Raw genomic sequence first — 12,185 nt, 5'->3', positions numbered from 1 at the left:
AGAATCCTGCGGAACTATTTTCTTTAACTCAGTAAGTGTACTCAAGTAATTTTTTTTCGTTATCTGTAAATTCAGACGAAAAAACCTAAAGTGATCCATTTAACAAACGCTTTTGACAGCATCTTTAAGACGTATAACGGTCAATACGCCAATGCCCCGAAGGGTTAATAAACTTAGTTAATAAATGTAATACTACAAATAAAATAACATGCGGGTAGTAATCATTATAACTACCGAAAAATCTAAACCAACGTCCAATTACTCCATAACAAATTGCTTATTTGCCTTTGCAACAATTTCCCAGATGAAGATGTTAAGAAGACGAAGGCCGTGACGAGGCGTGGGCCACGCGGGCCTGCGCCACGCCACGCTACGCACGCCACACTGTACGCACCAGCACGCGCCTCGTGCAAATACAGTCGTAACTACAGCACGACAATGGGTCGCGATTTCACGGATTTGTTGGTGAGAATAAGGGTGGAAATTGTAACCGATTTTTGTGAATATTACGGATGCATGTTTTATTTATGAAAGTACCTACTTTGTATTTTCCTACTTGTTAAAACGTTAAAATCAGAATAGATTTTTTTTTATGTAAAAGACCTAATGAATTTTGTCAGTCATTACGCAAGTAATATTTGGTATTGATGTGGCAAAAGTCGTGAACTAGGTATATTAAAACCTTGTTCCTGTAATTGTCATTATATTTATTGGTTATGGACCCTATTTCAATCATGGATGTATTTTTTTAAATTGCTATATTGTAACATTTCTCCTTGTATTAACTTCGCGTTACATTTAATATGTTATAATTGGACATGGTCCGTTAGTAAATAAATAAAATAACTAATCGTTGCGGAGAACCTTGAACAATCAAGGGATGGTCTTAATTCTTAACAAATCAGTTCCAATTTTGAAAATTTCAAAAATTTCTTTTTTTCGGAATGTTATAAATATTACCGGTACGAAGGTACCTACTTTATCGCTTGTCTGAATTCTTCACACAATCAGTTATAGTTTTGAAAATGACTCTTAAATTCAAATCAAATTTTATTTCAAAGAAACAGATTTCACGCATGACTAACGAACATCACAGCTATTTTGCAATTTTTCTAATATCAGTAAATTCATAGCTTCTATTAAATATGAAATTTTATTGGCAATTATTAAATTTGAATTAACATTTCAATTGTTGTTTTTTCTTTGCAATGTTAAAATTATACGTTTCTCAACAATAAACGTAACCGACCCTGGTTGATAGAATAGCATTTATGAATTCAGCGCACGTTCTTTGGTCAACGCCTCGAAGAGAAAGTGCCTCTGCGAGATCAACTGACGAAATACGCATACTAAACCTTCGGCGGATGTATGTAACAATGCACTGGACACAGTTTAACTGGATCGACGCAACACAGTATCGTGATTCGTTTAATAAAACTGTTTTTATTTTAATAAATTTCAACCGGGGGCGTAGCTCAGATGGTAGAGCGCTCGCTTAGCATGTGAGAGGTACCGGGATCGATACCCGGCGCCTCCAAACTTCTTTTTTAATATATTTTTTACAATCGGAAACAATAATAATAAATATAATAAACAAAAAGCTGCAACTAAGTTTTCCCAGGTGAAAAAGGCACGTAAAGAAATTAGGAGCGGTGTCAATTTCCACGAAAGAATTTGACACAAAAATAAAAAAGTGGGTGTGTCAAGCCTACGCAAGACAGAAGTGAAACTTCTAGTTTCAGCTGATGCTTGGCGTGGCGCAGTTCGCTGGTGTCTGAGAGAGAGGAAAGAAGAGAAGAGAGAGAACGTTCGTGAGCGGCTCCCCCACCTCAACAAGGTTTCACTTCAAAAATGCCACAGCCGAGAATCGAACCTCGCTTAACTGATTGAAAGCCAACCACGCTGAGCACCAACTGTAAGCAAAGCCGCATAAATTGATTATATTATGTAGGTTCTGAAAATATGAGAGCTTGTTATGTTTTATAATGTTACCTACATCACACCCAAAATATAATATATTTTTAAAAATAATGTACAATGTACAGAAATAGAATCCCACACAAGATCGCGTAGTGCGCTCTAGCGAACGGATATTTTATCAGAGGGAGATAGTTTTAATTTTTTTTTCTGTAAATTATTACATATTATCAAAATAAATAAATTAATTAAATAAATGTAATACAATTATCATAATATACGGATTAGATAATAATTTTAATCCAACACAATAACGCAAAGCGCGCTCTAGCGGAGTAATGTTTTATCACAGTGAGATAAGTGTTTTTATTATTTTGCAATATTATTTTCTTTTAAAAAATGTTCTGACCTACTAAAAAATAAGATATTGAATGAAAAAGGCGTTAAAAACAAAAAAATAATGTGCGATGGCCGAGAATCGAACTCGGATCAACTGCTTGGAAGGCAACTATGCTGACCATTACACCACCAACGCCAGTTGTCGGGATGAGCTAAGAAGCATTTATATGTTACTTCAAAACTTTGACTAGATCAAATGAACTTTAATCGGTGGTGGGGGTACCCGCATTTTCGTTTCGGTCATGAGTCGGTTTTACTCCGGTCCTCGAAATTGCATGACGCGCGTAAAGAAGTTTCACTTCAAAAAGTGCCAAATTATTCCTTGTAATAACTTTATCTAGTCGTATTATTTATTGACTGTCACTATTTTCAGTATTATATCCGAGGGGGGTCAATACTTCAATTAAAATCCCACAACAGTGGTTACACTAAACAGGACACGAGAGGACCAGTGAAAAACTGGACACACAGATTTTTACCACCTATATACTATCCAAATGTTTAAAATACATTGTTAACTTGGGGGCTTTTGGTATCTTGTATGCTGGTAATTGGGTCAAATTGAAGGACAATACGATAATATTATTCAAGTTGTGAAATATTATCTAAAAGGATTTACGAATTCCTGATTGTGCTACGAGTTTCTGGACACCGTGTCAATTCCTAGTTTAATACTTGATCACTTTTTACACTGCTTATCAGCATTCCGCCGTCTTCCAGATTGCATCTACAAATAATGCTCATCCACACATTATAACATCAAAGTCTCTGACACACCTACAGACGACGCCGCACCGCACGCAGCCGGTATTTCAATTAAAGCCCCATTCAGACGAGGGCAATAAGTGACGCGGCAATGGGGTGATATATACCCCTAGTCCCAAGTTCTCTTTCCTCTGTCCTCATTGGGCCAGGCAGCCACGTGACCTGACCGCAGCTAGGAAGATGCCGCATTTTTACAAATTCAAATTGCGCAAAGCTGCGGTATTAGGAAAGGATAAAATAAAATAATTGTCTGAATGATTTAGACGTTGAAACTCTTTTCCTACACATTTTTTGTGTGTGATTTACATATTATGTAATTTGTATTTAAGCCTAGCTAACTCAAATTATAGGTACATTAAAACTTGATAAAGTAGTGGGTTCCCCTTATTCAACTTTGTTTTATAATTTTATAAATGTTATTTTTTTATACCTAGTACGCAAAACAAATGTCCTTACCTATGTAAAACAATGAAAAAAAAGATTCAAATATAAAATAAATATAGGCACCTCAATTTTACAACAATGTAATAATAATAATTGCAAATGGCTGTAGGTATGTTTTATGTATGTGATTATCCTCCGGCATTCTGCATTCTGCACACAATGCTTGGCTAATAATAGTGCGTCCTCAATGGTCACTAACTCCTTGCTTGAGTAATCACGATGTTTGGGGGCGTAATTTGGTAGCCTAATATGCTTTGGTATGTGGGGTATGAAGGAGAATGTTTGCACTCCAGATATGCTAATATGCGGACTTGAAAAGAAGATACGAGGAGTGACAACACAGATACCTAACAAAATACCATGTGTGCTAATAATTAACAAAAAAAATTAAAAACAGACATTGACATTTATAGAAAATATATTTTCAACATTTTAAGTGCACATTCCATTAATGATAGAACGTCCAGCGTCCTGCCAGCAGGACTTTACGTACTACCGGTAGGACGTAAGTTTTTTGTTTATATGCGGCTTTGTAGGCCTGCTAGCAGGATGCCGTTAACTGCATTGCATAGTGCGTCTCTTTCTGATTCAGCGAGTTTTTGAATCGTATTTCTGCGATCAGTCTGGCCAAAATGGCGGCGAGTATAAGACGTGGGGTCCGCGTTCGCGTCAAAGCCACGTATTTCGACGAAAATGATGGCCTAAACACATGGAGTCGCAAACATTTTGGTGATAATTACGACATTAGTTATTGTTGGGGCACTGTAAAAAAGTTAGAAAACAATTATGCAAGGGTATATTGGGAAATTGACAAAAAAATATCAACCGTGCCCGTTGGAGTTCTAATTGCTGAAACCGAAAATGACAATTTAGTGGAAGCAAATACAAATGAAGAACATTGTAAGTACAAACTTTCTTATTTTATTCATAGGCTTACGTTTATAGTAAGCCTAGTATATTCCCATAGAAAAAATAGTACTTGGAGGTTGCTTGTTCGTTTCCATTATTTACGTGATTGACAATTTTTTTTTGACAGGCACAACATAAATTAACTTTGCTAAGTTTGACTTGTATGGGTATGTATGCGTATGTATTTGCGTGTCTGTGTGTGTGGGCGCGTGCTTGCCTGTGTGTCTGTGCCTGGGTGTGTGTGTATTAAAAATATTTTTATTATTTTTTAACTGATAAACTTTATTAATGTTTATAAGACAAGGTTTTTATGCATATCACAAAGGATTACAAATTATTATAAGCAATAATTATTAGCCAGAAACACCCATACAAATTGAAAAAATCTTCCGAGAAGATATAATAACTGCCGACGACGAAAAATAATAATATTTGACAATTCTAAGTATTCACCAATAAAATGTAGACATAATTTGTCGCGACGCTATCTAGTGGGGAATTTAGCAAGTAAAATTGCCTTCCCTACTATAATAAAGTATGTTGTTCTTAGGTGAAATAATAAAATAAGCAATAGTTGTTGAACGAAATATTTCTAATACATATTGAATAATTTGACGGGACAGGAGATAGGCCGGCGTAGCTCAATGGATCGATCACCTGACCGGAAATCAGGAGGGTGTGAGTACCGTCGCGACGCGTCGGCGGTTATTATTTCTTCTCGGAAGATTTTTTCAATTTGTATGGGTGTTTCTGGCTAATAATTATTGCTTATATTTATTTGGAAAATAATTTTAAGTTTAAATATATTGAGTACCTACACCCCTTTGCGTCTGTTGATCACTAATAATGGATTTTTTTTCAGCATCGTCTGAATCGGGTTCTTCTTCTTCGAGCGAAGATGACGAGACAAGTATTTCAGTACATCCGAATTCAAGTACAAGCAACGTAAATTCTGCTCGAAATACAACAGTTGCAAAGGGTGTTACCTGGACTTTTCATGAAGCAATACGTGTCGATCAACGACAACAAGGCTATTTCAAAGCTACCTTGCTAGTACCATTGGGGCCCGCACGAAGTATCAAGGATGCATTTTTCATGATATTTCCGAGAGAGAAGCTTAGTTACATAGTCCATTGCACCAACTATTCGTTTCCAGCAAGACAAAAACTGTTGAACGAGAAGGAATTATTAACTGTTTTTGGCATATTATATGCTATGACTCTTCAAGAACTTCCAGATCGACGATCCTATTGGAATACCACCTCTGATGGAATATATCCCCCTGCAAATTTTGGACAAAGATTTGGTATGAGCCGCCAAAGATTTGAGATCATTCTCATGGCATTGCGCTTCACACAATCCTCAGACCTTGATTTTTCTGATAAATGGCGTAACACTAGAACATTAGTAACGATGGTGAATGATAAACTAAAAGATACCATCCATCCTGGGTCAAAAATAACTGTAGATGAATCCATGTTCGCCTGGTATGGAAGGGGTGCGTACTTCAAAAACGGAATGCCAGCAGTTATGAAGATTAAAAGAAAACCAAAAGGAGTCGGTTGTGAAGTAAAAACAGCGTGTGATAGTGACACAAACATTATGATCAGAATGGAAATTAATGAGGGCAAAGAAGCAATGAGTACGAAGAAATGGCAAAGAGAATTTGGCGCAGGAACTGCAACTACTTTGAGATTGACAGAGCCATGGTATGGTTCTGGCAGAGTTATAGTTGGTGACTCTTGGTTTGCTTCAGTCAAAACAGCTGTGGAGTTATTCAAAGTTGGATTGTATTTTATTGGACTGGTAAAGACAGCACATAGTTTCTATCCTGTGTCTGAGATGGCAGCTCAGTGTCCTACGCATAAGGGGGCATCTGTTGTGAGTACAGCAGAAAAAGACTCTGTGCAGCTCACTGCCTGTGCCTGGAGAGACAAAAAGATTCATACATTTGTAGCCACTTGCGAAACGACACTGCCTGGCCTGCCATCACGCAAAAGAAGGTGGGACGATGAAGGAAATTTATTTTACCGAGAAGTCGATCGGCCTAAATTAGTCCAGCAATATTTTGACGGGGCTGCGGCTATCGATATTCACAATCACATTAGGCAGGATGGATTGGCATTGGAGAAAGCTTGGGGCACACAAAAATGGGAACATAGAATATATGCCTCAGTTCTGGGCATTATAGAAACGAATGCGTATTTGGTTTTTAATAATTTCTTTCGCTCCGAACATGATCAGGTGTCTCACAGGTGGTTTACTACCAACCTGGTATTAGCTCTAACTATTAATGACGATGATAACCTACAAGAGAATGAGCCGCCACCACACGAGAACATCGCTCACAGCGGAGAACACATTCTTGAGGCCCTGTCAAAATCAGATGACAGAAAGAGAGTTCAACGCAAATGTATAGTTTGCTCCAGAGTCAACAAAAAACAGCAGAAGGCGAGCTTTTTTTGCAAGACATGTGGTCCGCGATGTGTTTTATGCTCTCCACAGACAGGAAGAAACTGCTTCACCTACCATATCGCGAATGGAATTCCAGCATAATCCTTTTTTTAATTTTCTCAAAGTAAATACAATTTTCACTTACGTTTTTTTTTCTTCATTTTCTTGTTTATTTTCTACCCTGTTATATTAATAAGCGCCCATGTCTTATTTTATTATACCTTTTTTTAATTTTCTCAAAATAAATACAATTTTCACTTTCGTTTTTTTTTTCATTTTCTTGTTTATTTTCTACCCTGTTATGTTAATAAGCGCCCATATCTAATTTTATTAAATAAAATACAGAAAGTTTGTCACCTCTGCCTATTTTTAACATGCATAAAAGTCGAGTACTGCTAGAAGGACAGCCTCTTATATTCATACAAAAACCGCAAAAAATTGCGTACTGCTGGCAGGACGCACACTCGTCGAATTGTCCTTCCGGAAGCTCCTTCCGGCAGGACAAGGGTTTGGACGTTCTATCATTAAATAGCATAATTAAGGAGGCCGTATAGTAGAGAATCTACATTTCACAAGAATGCTTACAAATGGTTGATCAGTTACTTATCTAATAGATAATTTTTTTAAATCTATCTTACGAATTTGTTGCTACCAGCGGTGTCACCCAAGGTTGACACCTGGGATCATTATTATTTATCAAATGCATTAATGACGTTACCAGCATTTTCTACGGTGTCGAAATTTTACGCTTTGCCGATGCTATGAAGCTGTTTAAGACCATAAATGATGTGTACATTTTGCGTTAGTTCGCAAGAGAACCTTAATAACTTTTTTTCAAATAGTGTTCTGGTAATAAACTTCAGCTAAATGAATAAATTCCACTTTATGAGGTTGTACAAAATTAATCATCCAATAATAAATAATTATTCGTTATGTTGACTTCATCTCTGTGCTCAAAATACTTGATCTAGGAATCATTTTTGGCCGAAAACTCTGCTATAATACTTTCATATAACTATAACAAATCTGAAAAAGTCCAACGAAAAATTTTGAGGTGCATTAATTTAAGACTTGGTACTCCTTTATAATCAATAAATTATGATTTTTTTATTATGTTCATTGAAATTGTTGAACGTAAAAAAACAGAATAATTTATTTAATCTTATATTCTTGTATAAATTTTTTAATTATTAATTTCATGTTTCTATCATTATATGAAGGTTTCTCTAGTATGTAGTAATATTGTGACAATTATACTACGGTCTTAGGCTACAATTCTGCTACACACCATTTGTAACTCTTATGTTAATGTTGCTGATGTTTTTAATATGCCACTATGCAAGTATAAAACGGTACTAATTAATAAAATTTAGCCGTACATAATTTTACACTGCATAAGAGATTTTTGTTTGTGTTTTTGTTGTTGCTGTTTTTTTATTTGTTTCTGTTTTTGTTTCTTCTTCACGGCTTTCTTTGTACTAATATAAATATACTTTTTTTTTGTTTTGTTTACTTACATAATCCTCTAATATATTATTTTCTTTCTATATTCTAAAATATTATCTAGATGAATATATATATATATATTTATGGTATTAACCCAGTGGCTTCGATTCCAGTTCCTTTCCTTGAAGGTGTTCATTGCTAACTCGTTAAAACTACCCCCCTCATGACATATTCTAAGATACTTTTGATCATCCAAGATGACCGCATCTATATCCAACGCTCAGCCATTTATCCAAAATCACAAACAGCCCCAATTAGGCAGAATCCTAACATTTCGGTTACTTTTGCACAAACAACAATGCGATACATTTGACCTACAAAGGTGCGAATGCCGCTCAAACTCAGAGGACCTAAGTTAGCCGGCACCTTTGATCCAAGGCGGTAGACCAGTTTGATCCTAGCTAGTAGAAGTGAAGTTACTCTCAATATCTATATATATATAGTAGATAGAACATCTTGCCGATGGAATCTTAGTCCGGCCAAGCGTAAAGTCCGGCTGAGAGCCCCGGTTCAAGAGATGTGAGATTTGTGCACTTGGCCGTGTCTCGATGGGCATTAAATACAGTCCGTATTTCGGGCATTGAGGGGTGTTATTGTGTGTGGAGTGCTTTGTGCTCAAAGCTGGACCTCACATTAAGGAAAGGTGTCTTGGAATGCGGAGGTGTTTTAAGTGACAACATGCCTATGTAATATTTTAATGCTTGATTGACTTTCAGTTGCTGGTAGATATTGATGTGTTTTGCGGAAAATTTCCGTAATGTACATTAGCTTTTTATCGTTTTTAGTCTTAATTTTATAATATATTATTGTGTCATAGAGTATATGTTTATAAGATATCTATCAATAGTATGCTGATAACAAAATATGTACAATAATGAGGAAAACATACAAAATATTAAGTGGCACTAACACAATCTACAGGCAACAAACACGAAGAAAATGAAATCAACTTACATGAAAATGAGATCTACAGACATAAAGATGAGTCAATTAACCAACACGAACATGACAAAATCAACAAACACAAAGATGAGGTCGACAAGGAAACGAAGTTGAAGAAATCATTATGTATGAATAGCATCAACACAACTACCTAAATTCCACTTCGGATCAGGAAACCCTAATGAGGAGGAATGTGAATAATTTACTGCATTGTAATAGTTTTTCATAAAAAGTGAAGAAAAAAAATCTAATTATAGATTCCACCTACCAAGCAGCAAAACGATGAGCTCTGGGATAATAAGATATAAAATAGAGTATAAAATTAGAGGATTACAATAACCATTTAAAAATGCAAAGACACCATTTTGTTTTTTTACACATATATCTCAGTCTAAATCTCGGACATAGTATCTCTATTTCACCCCCTTTTAAAAACACCGCATTCAATTCTACATTCACAAACACCCATTAAATGTATTCCACATTTAACTGGCTCTTTTAAAACCTGCACAAAGACATTTGTCGGCAAGTAGAAAAAAAAGTAAACAATTGAATAATACCATTTGGAGGGCGCCGAAAGCAGAAGTGTTGTACGACGAAATAAAACTCACAAACAAACAACAACAAACTATCCATTACAATTCACATTTAAAGTTTTTGCCTCCTTATCAGGGTGTTTAGAATGCAATTATTGAAAAGTGTGGATTGCAAAGTAGTTCACAGTTAAAGGCTCTATTATTGACCAAGGATCCTAGGTGCTTTGTCAGCGGCTGAAATGATATTGTTCTCACGGTCTAATGAACGCGTGGATGCTTTCGAGCGTTATTCCTGCACTGTGATAATATTGATTCGTATTCCCAAGTAGGCACAAATAGGTCCATAGTCCTTGAAAAAAGTTCCTCTGTGGTCGAGGGGTAAGGCTCTGTACTAGCAATCCGGAAGTCGGGGGTTCAAATCCCGGCATCTGTAAGTACATTTTTAATTTAATTAATTAATTTGTGTTATTTAACAACTCGGCTATTCTTTTAAATTAAGGTATACAGTTTTAAAGGTCGTAGGTACTTGACTCACTTGAACCTGTGATTCCTGCCATTGTTTGACACAATTTTAATGTTTTTAATTTTGCAACTAAAACATTAAAACATCAGTAGATACTGGACAGTTAGGGTCGAGGATCAGCGGTTATTCAGCTGGGTGACCTGTGACGACATGTGAAAGAATTATTTTTTGTGCTTTGTGCTTGCAAAAAACATAAAAATGTCACGAAAATTACGAAATCATCGAAAAGACACACTATACAAATAATACGAGTATTAGGAATCGCTGGTTACAGTAAGTGAAGTACGTCCCTTAATAATATATTTTCCCTTTATGGTATAAATATACCACGTTCAAATGCACGTTCCAGTGTGGACTTTCAGAATCGCCCTTGTGTAAAACCACCTTTCGGAATTGAAACGTTGCTAGGTACTTAATCACCTTCGTCTTCCCCATCCTCTTCCCCTCCGCACTACTTTAAGCTTCACAAACTTCCCCGATTTGGGATGTCATAGTCTTACTGACTCCAAGCAATTGGTACTCTTTTGCGCTATTTACAATAAAAAAGTTTGTGTTCTATGAAACAAGGTCCGTGGTCCATGAAACAAGGCCCACAGTCCATGAAACTGCGTCCATAATCCAAGAAACAAAGTTACATGGTACACGAAACAAGGTCTATAGTCCATGAAACGAGGACCGTAGTCCATGAAAAAAGGTTCATAGTACATGAAACTATGTATATAGTCAATAAAACAATGTGAATTGTTCATGAAACAAGATTCAACCAACAAATAATCCGAAAAACAAAGTCCATAGTACCAAAACAAGGTCCTAGAAAAAAGAAGATTCATAGACCATAAAAAAGGTCCATAGGCCATGAAAAAGGTCCAAAGTCCATGAACAAGGTTCATAGTCCATAAAGGGTATATTATAGTCCATAAAACAAGGTCCATAGTGAATGAAATATAGTCCACGAAGTACAATGATCCATGTACAATTTAGCTTTTGTGGTCGAAATAAGCGCTATAGGGTTGAAACTTACAATTATTGTACATTAAATAATGCATAGGTGACTACTAGCTTATTAAAATGTTTTATAAGCTTTTCAGTACGAAAAATAATAATTTAAATCATACTTATCAGTAATTTGGGTGTCGACAATGGGAAGGTGTTCTATTTTCGTTCTAAATCAACTTACACCAAATTTTGTAAAATGATGTTGTTACCTACCTACAACCTTTGTAACCTTAAGAACCGTCAATATATTATTATACTAAGCTGGCTCATAACTAATATGTATTTGAAATAATAGCAAAGAATAGGAAACTAGGATTATTTGAGGGAGGCTGACGTTCAAAGCTGGACGCCAGAAGATTCATAAATAATAATATCTACTTTACACTAAATATTAAGGTCAGCGTCACAAAGATTGGAAAAATATTTCGGAGGTGAGAGGAATAAGATAACTACCCCCAGGGCAGCCCAAAGCCCGTGCGAGCTAAGAAAGAAATACTATAGATTGTACCCTCCAGTTTTTAAATATTTTTTCTCACGTCTAAAAGGATTGAATAATAAATTGCGTTTGAAAGCGTGAATTTGCAAAAAATATTTGAAAGCAGTCCAAAAAGGTAGGTAGTAACATCGAGTGTGAGAAAATTCGTACTTTCTTCTGACCAACGCCGCCTCTCTTTGTCCGCAAGATGGAAGCAAATGTGCGATTGGGATTAGAGTAAAGTGCTTAACAATGAATCCTGCTACCGCAATCCGTCTGATGAGGCCGCAAGTAGACCCGGAGGCTGGAGGTGGATTGG

The 12,185-nt window shown here is 36.1% G+C and overlaps 1 non-coding gene across 1 annotated transcript; it reads left to right on the top strand.

The window, feature by feature from the left end:
* The first annotated feature begins 1,464 nt into the window (after window positions 1-1,464).
* TRNAA-AGC (transfer RNA alanine (anticodon AGC)) lies at window positions 1,465-1,537 on the top strand. Its single transcript has one exon. It is a non-coding gene; the product is annotated as a tRNA-Ala (tRNA).
* The last annotated feature ends 10,648 nt before the right edge of the window (window positions 1,538-12,185 follow it).

The sequence above is a fragment of the Hesperophylax consimilis genome, chromosome 21 (genome assembly GCF_061612785.1).
Source record: "Hesperophylax consimilis isolate HC1 chromosome 21, BYU_Hcon_1.0, whole genome shotgun sequence".
In the NCBI taxonomy this organism is placed as follows: domain Eukaryota; kingdom Metazoa; phylum Arthropoda; class Insecta; order Trichoptera; family Limnephilidae; genus Hesperophylax; species Hesperophylax consimilis.
Note: the sequence above shows the minus strand (reverse complement) of the source record. Positions and strands in the feature narration are given on the sequence as shown.